Consider the following 16577-nt stretch of genomic DNA (forward strand, 5'->3'; position numbering starts at 1 on the left):
AGTTGAAAAGAGTCCAACCCCTCTCCAGGAAAGTGGCTCCATAAGATAAGCTGTGGACTGAGGCTAGCTCAGGTATCTCTTGGTCTCAAGCACTAGCTCAGGCTGCCAAATAATTTTGGTGTCATGTGAGTTATAGCTGTGCTCTGTGAAAGACTGCTTCTTGGACATTCAGCCGGCAGCTGTAATCTCAGTGATGAACATGAGGCAAATTCTGGTTAAAGGGGAATAATAGAATAGTCTTCTGTAGACACTTGGTTTCAGTGTTTCAGTGTCTGTGACAACAGAAAGCAAGAAGGTAGTATTTGAAAAACTATTAGTATATAGAAACTCATTTTGTCTGTGTGTCAGTTTGTTAGTACAAACTGCCTCGCCACAGCCCCCACTTGTTCCGTTTTAAACCAGGGCTTTACTCAATAATATCTGAAGCACCAGATTTCTCACATATGAGACTTCGAACATGGCCGTTGGAGTGGAAGAAACTAAACCTGAGGTAGAAGGATTAATACACAGCTGAAGATAAATGGATTACCTCCACCCTCTGTGTTAGCAGTAGGTCTGCGTTATTTTGTATCTTTGTGCCTCTGACCTAAGGCTTGAATAGAGTGTTATGACTAGTCAGACCACACACACATTCACACACACAAAGTCCAGTTAGCTATCAGCAAATATGTCAATCGTCGTAACAGCGAAATAATAGAGTTGTTTGAAAAGGAGGAGGCAGGATGAACGATAAGTGAAGAGAAAATGCTCACGTCAGGTTGTCTTGTAGTTGAAAAGAAGACAAGCTTGAGACTGGCTGAAAAAGAACTGACAGGGTGATGTGTCGCACAATTGATGTGTCTTCAGGCCTCCTGTAATTCCAGATAGACGCCTGTCAAGGGGCTTACTAAAGATGTCGGCACTGACTTAAGCAAGAGAGACACATAGTCGTATAACATGTGACTGACTGCAAATGCAGTTTGAGCTACTTTTTAAAAAAATTTAAGGCAGGCTAGGGAAGAGTTTCTGTGTCGCACAGTATTTGTGAAATTTGCCATGAAAAAGGAAAGAGCTGGGTGCGTGGAGGCTGTTCTTTAGCCACTAAGTTTTGTTCCGACATTCCTAAAATTTGTACTGACAAATCATTGACAAGATAAGTTGTTGAATTTGAAACCTTGGTAATTATGTAAATACTCAAAAACATTCAATCCATGAGAACAGGAAACTAAGACTACATTTCACACAGGCTTACCAAAATATTTTACCTAGCCTCATGAGTCTTTTATTTTCAGATGTTAGGGCCAGAATGTGACAAAAACAACGTGAAAGTACAGATCCGTCCTATCTTGTAGCGCTGGTTCAGGCTGATGGAGGTATGGAGGTGGTGCAGTGGTGTGGGGGACAGGTGTAATTAATGAAGTGGCCAGTGAATGAATGTTTAATTGCTCCAGTTAAATTTCCAAGTCTTAAGGCATTACACCTGACAGCCAGAGCAGTGTAAAGCAATTTCATTTTGTTTTTCTTTTTTTAGTCTTTCTCATAAAATGTTTTTTCAAACCCAGCTTCGTTACTATTGTAAGCCTCAGGACCATGGTTGTTGTTTTTTTCACGTTTGATTAATGATGGAATAAATAAATAAATCCCATTCTTCTACTTTGGCTACTTTGGCATTAATAATGTGACACACACAGTTTTGGTTCAGTCACAGCCAAAACAAACAAACACAAAAACAGTGTGCTGAACTGGAAAGTCAGTGAAGCAGAAAGTAATTACTCAGTTTATGAGATTCTAAATCAGCTGTAGGTATATGATGTGAGTGATGAATGGCTGTGTGGGCTCTGTGTTGGCCCTGTGATCGACTGTCCATGGTCCACCTCAACTCTCACCCTATGACAGCTCTGAAAGGCTCTGGCACCCACATGACCCGTGTTGGATAAAGAGTTAAGGAAATGCTGTGCAGGCAAGGCTGTCAATTTACTTGTGAACTTCAACGTGAAATGCAGGAGACAAATACCATGCTAATAGGGCTGTTCGATATAACGATATATATCGGATGACGATACAAAAATGTCTATCGTTGCATTTTACGCTATCGTTTGTTTCGTGGTGTCGCAAAATAAACTGTTTACGGCAATATTTTTTAATCGTTTTGATGGTCACTGTAGTGGCTATATTAATTTCTTAAAGTTCTCTTTCTCTTATATTTAATATAACCACACTACGGACAGACAAGCGCTTGTTTTTATGGGTTGTCGTTAGCAACAACAATGGTAAAACCACCGCGTGTCCACTTGTTTATTTTCCACATAAACCTTTCACAATAAAGCTCAGATCCTGTTGAGACTTTTCAAAATAAACTGAATCACGTGAAAGAGTATGCAGAGTATTTACGGATGAGAAGCAAAAATAGCCGCCAGGTGCTAAAAAATAAACCTTAGACTCAAATGTTAGAATAGCCTTTTCCCCGCAGCACACTATGTAATAAATACATAGTGTGCTGCCGTTGTGTATGTAATAAATACACAACGGCGGCCGTTGCAACCTATGTCTAAAAATGTATAGTGTCATGCATCAGTTAAAACACTCGACTCCACGTACGCGACGCCCAGCTGGAAACACTTCACGCAAGTCGAGCTGCCCGAGATTCACAGAATTTACAGAAAATGTTACATTTTTGTGATTTATATCGTTATCGGACGATAGATGTCTTAATATTGGGATATGAGATTTTGGTCATATCGCACAGCCCTACATGCTAATGTATTACAGGAAGTAAGAATAGTAAATACTCAGTCAAAGAGAACAGAGAAACTGATATGAGGTGGAAATACTGATGGAACAAAATAACTAACACAAACAACATGGACTGGAACTTATACTTAAAGGCTCAAAATGCTAAATAATATACGTACATTAATAATCCTAAATAAACAGGAATTTAGAAATGCAAAAGCTAAAAACCCTTATCTGAGGAGTATGAGAGGTAAGGTCATGTCCTACTACAAGGCAACCCCAAGGCAAATCCAGAACAAGCTGGAGAGAAGTCTCTGTGGGGTTGTGAAAACCTCGTTATCTCCCCCCCCCCCCAAAGAAAAGATGGAGCAGTTTATCTTAAAGGTAAATAATTGCAGCTTCTACATCTTCTTAATTTTTAAATCTATGACTTGCAAATGCAGTATTTTTTCTTTTCACAGATGGTCAAATCTGTTGTTGTTGTTCTAGCTACATGCCCTGATGGCTAAAATAAGCGAGTGTCAATTCAATATTTTGCCTCTCTGTGTCTCAAGCTGTCAGTTTGAAAAAGCTTTCACTGTGCTATTAGTGAACTGCCTCCGCAAGTGGATCTCACTAAGAGGTTTCACCATCTGTTACTGTAGTTCAGTTTAGCAACTTTATTTCGTTTCAGCAAAACCAGCCCACACAGGGCATTTTCCTTTCACACAAGATTTCCCAGCTATTTTTCCTACCAGGAATCATTCTGTCACCAGGAGGACAAACTAAGTCTTCTTTTTAAAATATATTGTTGTTTAAAACTGGTACTCAGTAGTAATAAGCTTGTAGGGAAGAAGCATTCTGAAGGAAAAAAAATCTTTAATGCGAATTATTTGCCTTAAAGCTCTGTTTCATCCTTAAACTTTCTATAGAGATGCATCTACCAGTTGTGTACAGCGTGATAAACCTTGCAAACAACAGTTTCAACACACCATAGCATCTTTACTTGTGTGTACTGAGATACTTTTGAAATATACTACTCATTATTACCACCTCAGCAGTGAGAAGATGAGGGACTGTCTGCCACTGTACTATTCTTGTAGAATATAAAGTCAAAATTTGTAAGATACTTTATTTCTAAGCTGAAATGGGAGCATTAAGACTTGAATCAATGATGCCAGATGGTGATGTATTACCTTTCAATACACAGGTCTGCAGAGCATAGCTTGTGATGTTTGATTTGAGATTGATTTCATTTTACCCATTGCAAAACTAAATTTTTTATATCCAGAAACACTGGCAGCGAGGAGAAGTAGACATACCCCTTTGTTACATAAATATTTAAAAAATGCAGTATTTCATTCATGCATAATTGCCATCTGCTATATTATTGTAGAGTCTTTACCTTACAATATAAAGTGCATTGAGCCGAGTGTTGTTGTGATTTGGTGCTATATAAATAAAAATGAATTTAATTGAAAAGTCTAAGGTTCGTCTTGCACCTGCTTTGTTTTTTCCATCTTGCTGGTTTTTGTATAAAACCAAATCCCATTAAAACTAAAAAGCCTTCTTATTATCTGCATAATACTTGTGAATAAATACTTATTATATTAGGTAATAGTAAAAGAAATAAATCAGGGTAACTCTTAGTTGGTTCAAGCTAAAGGACAGTTACCACTTACCAATGACCCGAGCTAAAATAATTGGACCCTTTTAAAGCATTTGGTTTGTTTTCCAAATTGGTAAATGGACTGGTTCTTATAGCGCTTTTCTACTCTTCTGAGCACTCAAAGCGCTTCACACAACTTGTGCATTCACCCATTCACACTAGCACATTTTTCTAGGTGCTTTCTAAGTAACATTCACACACACATACTCTGATGGATGCATCGGAGAGCAATTTGGGGTTAGTATCTTGCCCAAGGATATTTGGCATGCAGACTAGGGGAAGCCAGGAATCGAACCACCAACCTTCCAATCAGTAGATGACCTGCTCTACCGCCTGAGCTACAGCCACCCCACGTTCTCATCCATGTAGCAAAAGCCAGATTTAGAAATTGTTACAATTACTCAAAGAGCAAATAAAGCAATCTTTGGCCATCTTTCCTGTGACCTTACTCATTGTTGACTTGGATTCACCACTGAGGTGATGGAATTGATGTATCTTTATTTTTTCTGGGGATGAATAGGTTACAAGTGTAGTTTTTGTTATTGAGCAGGTTAGACTGCTTTCATCTGGAGGCTCTTACTGGCCATTCTTTTGTAAAAAGGCTGATTAAAATTCATTCTGACACCTTCTAGATCACAACAGTATTTTAACTAATGCTATTTTAAAATACACATTTCATTCTGTGTTATTCCAAGCAACTATTAGATAGACCATGTGTGTTTGTGTGCCAGATGGTGTGTAGGTTTATGCAATGCTTGTGAGGTGCCTTAGACATAGCCCTGTGTATTAGACAGTATCCAGAACCAACAGTAAACACAATTTTTATGTTTTAAATTGCAATGTTTATTAAAAAATAAATAAGTAAATATAAAAAAATAACTCAGTTTAACCACTTTTGTCTCAGAGTACATGATTCTTATTACCAAGTTAGGCCTGATTTATACTTCTGCTGGGAATCTTCGTAGAGTCTATACCTCATAACCGTGGTATAGGCTGATGGCTGCCACTTGTCATTGCCGACATTCATTCTCTCCTTGGTGCATTACAGTATGTGTTAATTACCTTCTGTTTGTGTCCCAGTGTTTTATATGCAGTGCTGGGAACAAATAAAATAGGAACAAATAAAATGATGGAACTTTTTTTCCCACTCCTCTTTTTTAAGGGCAAACATATATGACCCTTAACTTTTTCCGCTTCTTTGTACTTTCCCCTATATTGAGATGACGGTTGTTACTCTCTCACTGCTAAAATCAATTATTTTTTTTGCTCCAGTGTTTTAATAGCCAACATCAAAGTCCATTTTGAATTAAGTTCAAATAGCCTTTAACATTAAGAATTTTTGAAGTCATTGCTGAAGTAAGGTTGGTGCAATTAAATTAAATTAAAAGTTCCTATTCTCCTTATGCTGAATTTCTGTATATAAGAAATTTGGTTGGTGCACAAATGCTGGAACAGATCGCTTTCATCTTAGGGGATTTCATGCTGAGTTGTGCTTTGTTTACGTCTACTGTCCCTGTCTGTTGTTTCTTCACACTTCTGACACACAGCAATGAAAGAGGCTCAGTCTGGCTAATGATCAGAATGCACCATAATGCATGCAACAAAAGAGACAGAACTACAGCTATGTATCACTGTAGAGAGAGGGAAATGATGTTGGTAGATCCATAGTAAAATGTGAAACAAGAGGCAAATCTGAGACAGGTGCACAGAAGAAGGAGGAAAGTACTATAAAATAATTTATTTTGTTCATTTCCAGTGCAAGGTTGCATATGTTTTGCTCTCAAAACAATCTCTGATGATGGCCTTCACTGTAATTGTGTCTCTTTATTCTATTCAGTTTGATGTTTACAGCATTGATTAAATGGGCTCTTAGTGCTACACATGAAACACATACAGCCTCTGTGTTATATATGCATTACACATGCTTGTCTATTGATACAATGTCATTACATTACATTATGCTGTCATTGCATACACATAGAGTGACTAGATTAACCCATTATAAGTTTGCCATTATGAGAGTATTTAAATACTATAATGCGGTTGACTATGTTCATGTTTAATCTACACTGTAGTTCAGAAGCACAGATTTTATGATTTTAAAATCATATTCAGCTTCATTCTTGTGCTTCGGGCTCTGTGATTTTCGGAGCCCTTACTTATTACCTTTTTCAGTGATACAGCAATGTCTACTTCTTCTGTTCAGTAGTATATGTCCTGCTCAGTTTGAATAATCACAATCTTTCATATATGTACAGATATCAAAACATCTCAATGAGATAAGGAAAAATAAGGCTTGGCAATTGTTTCTTTCCATGAACCAAAAGGTTCTCTTTTCACCATTATTTTTCATACTTTAATCATCATTTTACAACATTGCAATGCCTGCCATAACAAAATCATATACACTGAATCATGTGTATGTTTGATGTTAAATACATGCTTGTAGAGTTGTGCACAGAAGTCTACATACATGTCCAGAATATCATTGGTAATTTGGGATTTATTTTTTTTAACTGTTCTCTTTCCAGACTGGAATGATTGTACAGCATACATTTTTGATGAGTTTAAAAACTAAAAACTGGGTTCACAGGATTTTCTCTAATCCACACAGGATAAGAATTATACTGTATGTACAGGCTCAAATATATACATACACTCAAATCTTTTAATAAGTGTTGATGAAGGTCCTACAGTGTCTTTTAGCTTGACAATTCTGAGGCCTATTAATTTCTCATTAGTGATCCTGATGGACTACATCGTGTAGTTACCTTTTGGCAGCATAAAAATGATGAATTAAGTGTTTTTGGATTGACCAGTACCCAACAATAAGAAAATCCAAGGAACTCAGTGAAGTGAGTGAGTGAACTCAGTGCTTGTCAGAATAAGGACATTGTGTGATTGAGTTGATGGAGTGTGGAGAACAGTAATAGGGCTGCTTAAGAAAGTTATTAATCTCCATTCTTCTGTTTGTTTGAACTAATAGTGATCCACTAGCACATATCAAACCCTCACATTACACTTCCCTTCCCTGCCTACAGGCAGAGGTTGAGAAGGGGAGACGTTGCTCTTAGGGCCATACACTACAGACCAGTCAGATGCAGGACTATTCCGACAGTCAGTACTAAGAACAGAAGCATTAGAAACAACACAGAGTCCTCATCTTCATCAAAAAAAATACACAGAGAATGTGGTCCTCACCCAAAAAAAAAAACAAAAAACAACTTTCTCTAAACAACAGTTATGTCTTTACAGCAACATCTGAATAGCTGACTACGGCCTTCAGCAAATAATCGCTGTGTTCATCAAAAATTCAGTAGTGGAGGTTTTGACATATACAGTGATTTATGGGTTACAGGTCCAACAGCACCTGGACAGTCTAAGGTGTTAGACAATTTTTGAATTGAGACCTCAAATCCCTTTACTGGGCCATAATGGAGAGTTTTTTGACAGACTGCTTCACCATTTGGTACAGAAACTGTTCCATAGTGTAACCGTAGTGCTCTTGAGAGTACATTGCGCATGTCTTAACACATCAAAAGGTGTAAGCTGCCTTGCCTACAAGAGCTCTTTTAACCCTGGAAGGTTTAATGCTCATGCTATTGATATATTTAATATATGTTCTCCCTGAGGCCCTCTGACAGAAGATGGTATCCCCAAATTGCACATAAGCAGACTAAGAAACAGCTCTTTATTATTATTATCTTACAAGCCATGATACCATCCATCCATCCGCTTATCCTTTTCAGGGTCGTTGGGGGTGCTGGAGCCTATCCCAGCTGTCATAGGGCAAGAGGCGGGGTACACCCTTGACAGGTCGCCAGTCTAACACACAGAGACAGACAACCTTTCGCGCTCACATTCCACACCTATGGGCAATTTGGATTAATCAATTAACCTATCCCCACAAGTTGCATGTCTTTGGAAGGTGGGAGGAAACCAGAGTACCCGGAGGGAACCCACGCAAACTCTCATGCAAGAGAACATGCAAACTCCACACAGAAAGACCCCAGGCTGATGGTGGGATTGAACTCAGGACCTTCTTGCTGTACGGCAACAGTGCTAACCACCGTGCCACCATGATACCGTTAAATAAATAATGTGTGACTATCAAAATTGTTGATGACAAATTTAATAGTCGACGCCTTGTAAGATCCTGAAAGACGCAGGAATAAGTAGTAGAATTTAAGAGTGTAATAACGGACTGAAACAGAAGATGGCAGCACTGCATGTACAAGGATGCCAGCTGCCATTAAACCCAGAAGAAGAAGAAGCAACTCCGGTATCGTAGCTGTTGTCCGAATTCAGGCCGGATTCTTCGGAGGCCCCATTTGAAGGCCGATTACGTTACAGCGACGTGACGAAGGCTTTCCAGATTGGAAGACGAATGCGTCCTACTTTTCCCCAGATTTGAAGGATGGGTCGGGTGTATCCTTTGTGGCCCAACCTAGCCCAGAATTCATAGCACGGCTCAGCCAATTCCAGTTTCCAATAATGGCGGCAGCTACTTCGTTTTAATATTACTCTTATTATTCTTTCTGGGTGACAAAATAAACTTTTAACATATTTTCAGGTGAGAATGTAGCTGTGTAAACCTCAAATATCTGCTCGGTTTATCAAGACATCACATATTTGCAAAAGTGCTCCGACATTTTCGGAGACATCTGTTACCCACCAGCTCGATAGCTAGCCGGGGGGTTCAATGGTCACTCGAGCCGGCGAGAACTGCGGACTCCCGGCAAATCATTTTCAAACCCCCCGCGGACTTTCGCTACTCAGGTTAAACATGATATATAAGTCACTTAGATAACTTAAAACTGTTACTGTTTGGCTTTTTTTTTGTGTTTTATTTGTTCCTGAGTAAATCGGTTTGGCTGAGATTAAAGTCATAGTTTTCACATAGCTGACTAAACGTCAAACAGAAAACTGATTAAATGGAAGTGTGAGATAGTCGAGAATTTACTCCAGTGTCCTGTTATATTTTAGATAGCAAGGATCAGACGGCTGAGTTTATTAAATTCCACGGAGACAATCTGCAAATTTTCTTGAAAGTTTAATAAACTATCATCTTGTCTTTATTTTTAGTTAGCACATACCTGAAACACTTCAAGCTGTAAGCTAATGATAGTTATATAAGTGCAGACGCATGCTGATGCAATAAGCTGTACGTTTTACATCCAGTTCATGCATGATCTGATTAGTCGACTAATTGCAAAAATAATCGGTGACTAGTCGACTATCAAAATAATCGTTTGTGGCAGCCCTAGTGCACAACATGACAATCAGTGGAATCTTACTTCTGCACACAGGGGATAGGTGTTTAAGCACCTGTATAACTGGAGTGACAATAAACATCTGTTGTATGCAGTGTACATATGGTAAACCCCTTTAAGTTCTGTGTAAAGTCATTTTTCTAATGATGTTATGATATGCTAATGAAAGTTAGATCAATAGGGCATTTCATTTTCACTTTTTTTATTAGTTAACTTGTGAGGACATTAAACTTTTGCCTTCTACAGAGGACTTTAAATGAGCTACACTAAATGGTTCATTTGATTCTGATGTCCTTTAAGCCTTGGAATTAAGTGTTAATTAGCCTCCAAATGAAGAGTGGTGAAGAGATTAGAAGAAGCTCCTCCTCCAGGTATCACCACCTCCATTGCATGCAGATAATTCTCTAACCAAAAGCCAAAGTATTTGAGTCTTAAGTTAAATTACATTCAAAATCTGTTTAGTTTTCTTTTTTTTTTGTTGAGGCTGTAAACACGTGGAGAGTTGATTATGTCTTAGATTTATTTTTCTGGTGAGATATATTTCCCCCAATTATAGTGACAAACTTTGTACATGTCAACTGCTAGTTCATGTGAGAAGTGTTGTTAAAGTTAAGTTTTGCCCCAGGCACAGATAAGTTATGAAACATTAACACTGGTGAAATAAAATTGTATTTCAACAAGAAAGTACTGAATATTGCTGCTCCTATTTTGTCAGTATATCTGTGTAAAATTGTAGTTTAGTGCTAAGATTATATAAATGTGATCTGCAATTGTTTAAAAAAAACAAAAACAAACGGTCATAACCATTGTCTTACTACACATGTTGTTTTAAGAGCAAGCAGTCCACCCCTGAGTTATCTGTTCAAGACAACCAGGCAACACAAAGAAGATCAGAGGTGCCGTCACTGTGTGTATGTGAATAATAGTGTTTAACACTGGCAATGAGACAATAACAGAAGAGCTGACTGAACCATTACAATAATTATAGGCTGTTTAAAATGAAATATTTCATTGATATGCACTTTAAACTAATACATTAACTTGCCCACACTCTAATTTCTGCTAACATGTAGGCGATGTTTAGTTTTGATCTATTTTTTTTTTCAAATGCCTTCAACACTTGTCAGTCTTGTGTGCACGCTACTGGAGTTAGATCAAGGCAGGTGATCCTATACATTATCAGGGCTCGCAAAATTTCCAAATCCCTGGCAGCCCTTCGGGCAGGCACTCTTTAGGTTTTGGTAGCCCAAAATAAATTTAAGTAGCCAGAATATTATACATTAAAGTATAATATTGTAAAGGAAACAAAACATCAATCAAAAAATTGTTAAAACACAAATTAAAACAATCGGTTTTTTTTTAAGTTTGCAAAGACTGCTAAATTTTGCCAGTGGTAGTTCACTCTTTGCAACATAGTAAGCTGTTCTAAACAGCTTTTTCAGGACTTCTTGTTGTGCTTGGTTTATTTTTAGTATTTTTTTTGCAATTGGTGTTTGATCTGGGAAAGATACTGCAGATTGAGCAATAATGCATTTCTTGCATTTCTCATGTGTTCTGATGGGGTCTTTCTTAAAATTACTGGTCCCAGTAACTTGTCGACTCAGAAATCGAGGGAAACTCACGACACACCCGGCAGAACATTATGTTATTCAGCTTGTCATATTCCAGCTACAGAAATTCTTTTTGTCCATGAAACCAAAAAAGCTGTGCTTTTTTGCCTCATAGTCTGATTTGTCATAATTTTTCCATTTTGTGGTAGGCTTTTCTTTGGCTGTCCCCTCTTCACCCTGACCTGTCTTATTTGGCTCTGCAGAACTAAAATACCTGCGTAAATCTGTTTTTACACAGATGGATTTCAAACACATAACGGTCAGCGATTCTCTGGCCAATCAACCTCTATCACGTGTTTAAGCTTGCTGCGTGAGATTTCACTTGTCATGTTTGAATAGTAAGCTAATGAGTGACTAATACAATTTAAGTATAAATATGTGAAATGCAAAGGAAATGGTGGCATGTATTTAAAGCATTCTTCCAGCCTAGTTCCTGAGTACTGAGCTGTCTGATGGTTTGGGAGAAGAAACTGTTGTACAGTATGGCAGTGAAGCCATGACTGCTTCTGTGCCTCTTGCCAGATAGCTCTCAGCCGTGGATGGCTCTTCCACATACAGCAGCAGTGCTGGTTTGCCCCTTGCTGGAAATCTAAATACAGAAATATACTGTGGCAGCATGAAGGCTGTAAATTAATCTCAGTTGTCTTTTGTTGATTGGACCAGGCATTCACCACTTTCTATGCAAAAGTTGGACAAACCTATAAAGAAAATACTGACTCATATATACTTGTCATATCTCACACGGGTATCTCACACGTGAGGTGGTGAGGTGAGATCAGCTTTTCTAAGTGTATTTTTACATCAAATTACATGATATCTTTAAATCTACTGCATCACAAGCAGTCAGACAAACAGTGTTGCTTGTATTTGAGCCTTTGATTCATTCACATTTCACTTCTCAGTAATAGATGATATAGAGTAACTCGAATTTCAAGTCAAATTCTCATCAGTGCTGGTCAAGGCTAATGTGAAAGATGATGCTAGCATATGGTATTTGGGATGATTCAGTTTTTTTTCTCCCTGATATTAAGGGAAGAAACTATTGGAGTGAAATTTTGTCATTAACTCATTCACTGCCAGCCATTTTCAAATCTCAAAAACCCCACTGCCAGGGTTTTTGAGCATTTTTACTCATTTTTGAAGAGCCACAGAAAACTGTGTGTTATGATCATATAAACGCTGAACCTACCAAAATGAAGAACAGACTCTCTTCTTTCATCCAAAAAAAAAAGCTTGTTTCTACCATTTTCCATTCTTTAGTAATCAGCTGTAGAAGAGAGGTGGGTTCCACCAAAAATGCCTGTTTTGACCAAAAAAAGGGAGAAAACGAGCTTTTTGTGAAAAATACATTTCAAGCAGAAAAGTGCCTTTGACACTAATATTTCTTGCTTTGTGACACCTCTAACATATAAAATAGTTTTTCACTTCTATAAAACAGAAATAACACTGAGAAAGGTTATGTTTTATCAAAACTATTTATTTACAAATATATGAAAAAATAAAATGTACATAGTGAAACATTTATTCACAATGAATAATTCACTTTTGTGTGGTAATCATTATAACACTTTCCGGGATGCAAGGGCACACAACAAGACTTGCACCACATTTTTGTCTCACTGCGCAATCCCTTACGTGCGCAAACCCTGCACCTCCTTGCAGGTCTACTTTTACTGCTGGTGGGCTTCAGTTTTTCAAGTTGGTGCCTGCCTAGGTCACCGTCTAGCCTGCTATCAGGGTCGGTGTTGTAAGGTGCCCTTGGGGTTTTTCTGCCTTTCCAGTCACCTTCCCCTTCAAATCCCACACCTGCCCCCTCCCATTGAAAAACGTAATTGACGTCTATAGACGTCAATGGCAGTCAACGTAAGTTTTTCAATTGACGTCTATAGACGTCAATGGCAGTGAATGAGTTAATAAATAGTACTATGAAAGTGGATTAGTGACATTAAAACAATTGAATCGTAAGTGTAAATACTAAAATTAGGTGCTACTCAGTTTTATATGCAGTATTTAATTCTTTCCCCATATTTTTCACAATTGGAAGGATAAATATTTCCCTCATTGTTTGTAATGACTGGTTGTCAAAAAATATAAAAAAGTAAAATAAATCCAAGAAAACATCAAGAGAGTATATTTTTCATCATCAACCTTCTTCTTCTCTTTGTTAATATGAACATGACTCCTGTGTTACTAGGAAGCCACATGTGCCAGAGCAAATCCTTCTTCACTTCATTTATGTGTGCAGAACAGAGACACTATATTTTACAAAGGTAGGTTGCTGTATTCTTAATCATTACTATTTTCTCCAGATTTTCTCTAGTAACTGAAACAAAGTTTGTTTATCTTATAGGAAAAATAAAACGTAATTTTTTACAGGCTTTGTATTGTACACTGTTTTACAGTACTTAGAAAATCCATATAACAAAATAAAATTTAAACAAAACAAACCTTCAAAACCCTTTTGAATGTCTCACTCGAGACAGTGTAGTAGTAATATTTGTTTGATGCATCTGTCCTCCTCCAGCAACTGCAAGTTTCAGAATGTGAAGGAGTGGAGACATTTTCCCTCCTACTGTGTATCTCCATGCATCAAACATATGAGTCTGCTGTGTTAGTATGTAGCCTCGGTGTCACTCACACACACTCAGAGTGAATGAAGGCTGTGAGATGGACTGTAAAACATGCCATGTTACAGTGTATCGTGATTTATATAACAGAAACTAAGCAAAAATGCAGAAGTAGTGTGTGCACTTTTGTTGCTTCCATACTAATTAAGAGGTTAAGCCAGGTGCTGTTAATCAAATACTTGATTAACTGATCATCAGCAGTTTCTTGGCCTGGAGCGTTTAGGTGCATGTTAGCACAGCGCCAAGCAGGAAATGCATCAGCAATGATCTTAGAGAAGCTGTCCATCTATGTGGGAAGGGTTTTAAGGCAAATTCCTAATAGCTGCCAGGAGAGGAAGTCCAAGTTTGAAAGAATGGAAGGTTATTTGCTACTTCAATAAGATTTTAGGTAAAACAAACAAACAAACTACAGCAAACACTGCACATTATGATTTTGACTTTTCAGCAGCTTCCTGTTCATATTGTTTTTCTAGTACAGTTTCAGTGGCCACCATTGTACGCAGTTGTCAACTAACAAGTAGTGGGTAGTCATTTCAGCTTAAGCATGTTTTAAAAGAAAATGCACCACATTAGGACAGAATTTTGTAGGATTACTGCTTTTCTCAATTAGATTTCAAAATTTGATCCAAGCTCAGACCATGCAATGCTCAAAGAAAGTGCAAAAAACCCCAAGAGCTGCAACTCAGACTCTACGGGACCCAATTAGCATTAGGTTAAAGTTAATGACATTACAAATGGAAAAAGACATGGTTTGCTTGGAATTGGAGTCATGGATTCAGTCCTTCAGCATGACAATGATCCCAAGCACACAAGCAAATCTAAAACAGAATGGCTGAAAAAGAAAAGCCCAACCAAAGTCCATTGCTGCGGCAAGACCTGTGAGTTGTCCATGCACATAATCCTGCAAATCTCAATGAGCTGAAGCAACATAACTCCTTCACAAAACTCTGAGAGACTGATAAAGTCATGCAAAAAATTATCACTTGATTATAAATGACTAGATCTATTAACTACCTTTTTAACAACACAATTGTTTTTACTGAATTTTAATAATTTATTAGAAGCAAGAATAGCTAAACATTTGAGAAACAAACCCTATATTGGGCAACTGTAGATATACTCTAACAACAGTGAGCCTTTCACTAGTTCTTTTTTTTATTTATTTCCTTTCTTCATCTTGTTGTTTTTACCAGCAGTCCACGAAAAGATCTTTCACCTTGTCTGTGTGAAACAAAACATACGCACAAATCCAATTCATATCTGCTTTATTGACATCTGTGCGTCCACTGACAACAGCCTGATACACATGGACAGTATTTGTTGCCCCTGTGATACCAGATGAATACGCCTGTATTTCATGCTTCTGAAGATATCAAGTGTTTTGCAACTAAGCTTGTGTTTGTGTGTACGCTGATGTCCTCTTTGTGTCTGTGTGTATTTGTCTGTCTACTCACTGTGCTTGAGAAGTGTTTTCAAATGTTTTTAACTCTCAGTATTGATGTTAATGCAAAGCAGACAAAACACATACTTGGTGGAATTTCAAGTATAGTTTTAGCTACATAGTATTCAAGTCTGAGCTGTACATTTGGAATTATTCATGTTAGAGAGTCTTCTAGAATTCTTCAAAGTTATAGAGTGATAGAGACCACAGTTATGTCTGTTAGCTCCTGGTTTAGGTGACATATTGTTGAAGTGTTCAATGATCAGTTTCTGTCACTAAAATCGATGAATAAAAGTGAAAACACTGATTAATTAGAAGAACATTGTAATGGTTTGGGTCAGGGGCCTACTTCAAGATCCTCTATACCCGTTGTATCTACAATTAATCTGATTAGGCCCTGTTGTATTTATACGCTGCTTTATTCTATGTACATATACACATACATAGCATATCTTATTTGGTGTCAGTGTTCCTTCCCTCGTGTGAGAGTGATTTAAAAAAAGACACCTGGAATAACATTTTGCTGTATGTGTGTATGTACTGTATTGTGTAAAATCTTTAAAATACAAAAAGAATTTGCACTCTGAAGTTTTGAAAATACAGGTGCATTATGATAGCAAAACATATTTTGGGGTGGTCGTGGCTCAAGAGTTGGGTGTTCGTCTTGTAATCGGAAGGTTGCCGGTTCGAGCCCCGGCTCGGACAGTCTCGGTTGTTGTGTCCTTGGGCAAGACACTTCACCTACCGCCTATTGGTGTTGGCAGAGGGGCCGATGGCGCAATATGGCAGCCTCGCCTCTGTCAGTCTGCCCCACGGCAGCTGTGGCTACATCTGTAGTTTTCCTCCACCAGTGTATGAATGTGAGAGTGAATGAATAGTCGTATTGTAAAGTGCTTTGAGGGGTCCCGAAAAGCGCTATATAAATGAAATCCATTATTATATTTTATCTTTCAAAATTTTAAAAAGATAAACTATTATATGTTCTAGATATAATGATAGTGACCCTTCTCTCATCTGTTTTTTTGGGTTCAATGGGGTCTTTTTTGTTTTACTCTTCCACACAGACTTATTTGCTGGCCAGTCAAGCACAGTAATAACAATGCAGTCAGGAAATGATTTAGTATTAGTTTTAGCATTGAGTGTAGGTGCTAAGTCCTCCTACAAAAGGAAACTGGCATCTTCATAAAACTTTTCAGGCGATGCAAATATGAATGCTCTAAAATCTCCTGGTACATGTATCTGCACAGACTTTGCCAGTGGATAAAT

The sequence above is a fragment of the Astatotilapia calliptera genome, chromosome 14, assembly GCF_964374335.1.
Source record: "Astatotilapia calliptera chromosome 14, fAstCal68.1, whole genome shotgun sequence".
Classification (NCBI taxonomy): Eukaryota; Metazoa; Chordata; class Actinopteri; order Cichliformes; family Cichlidae; genus Astatotilapia; species Astatotilapia calliptera.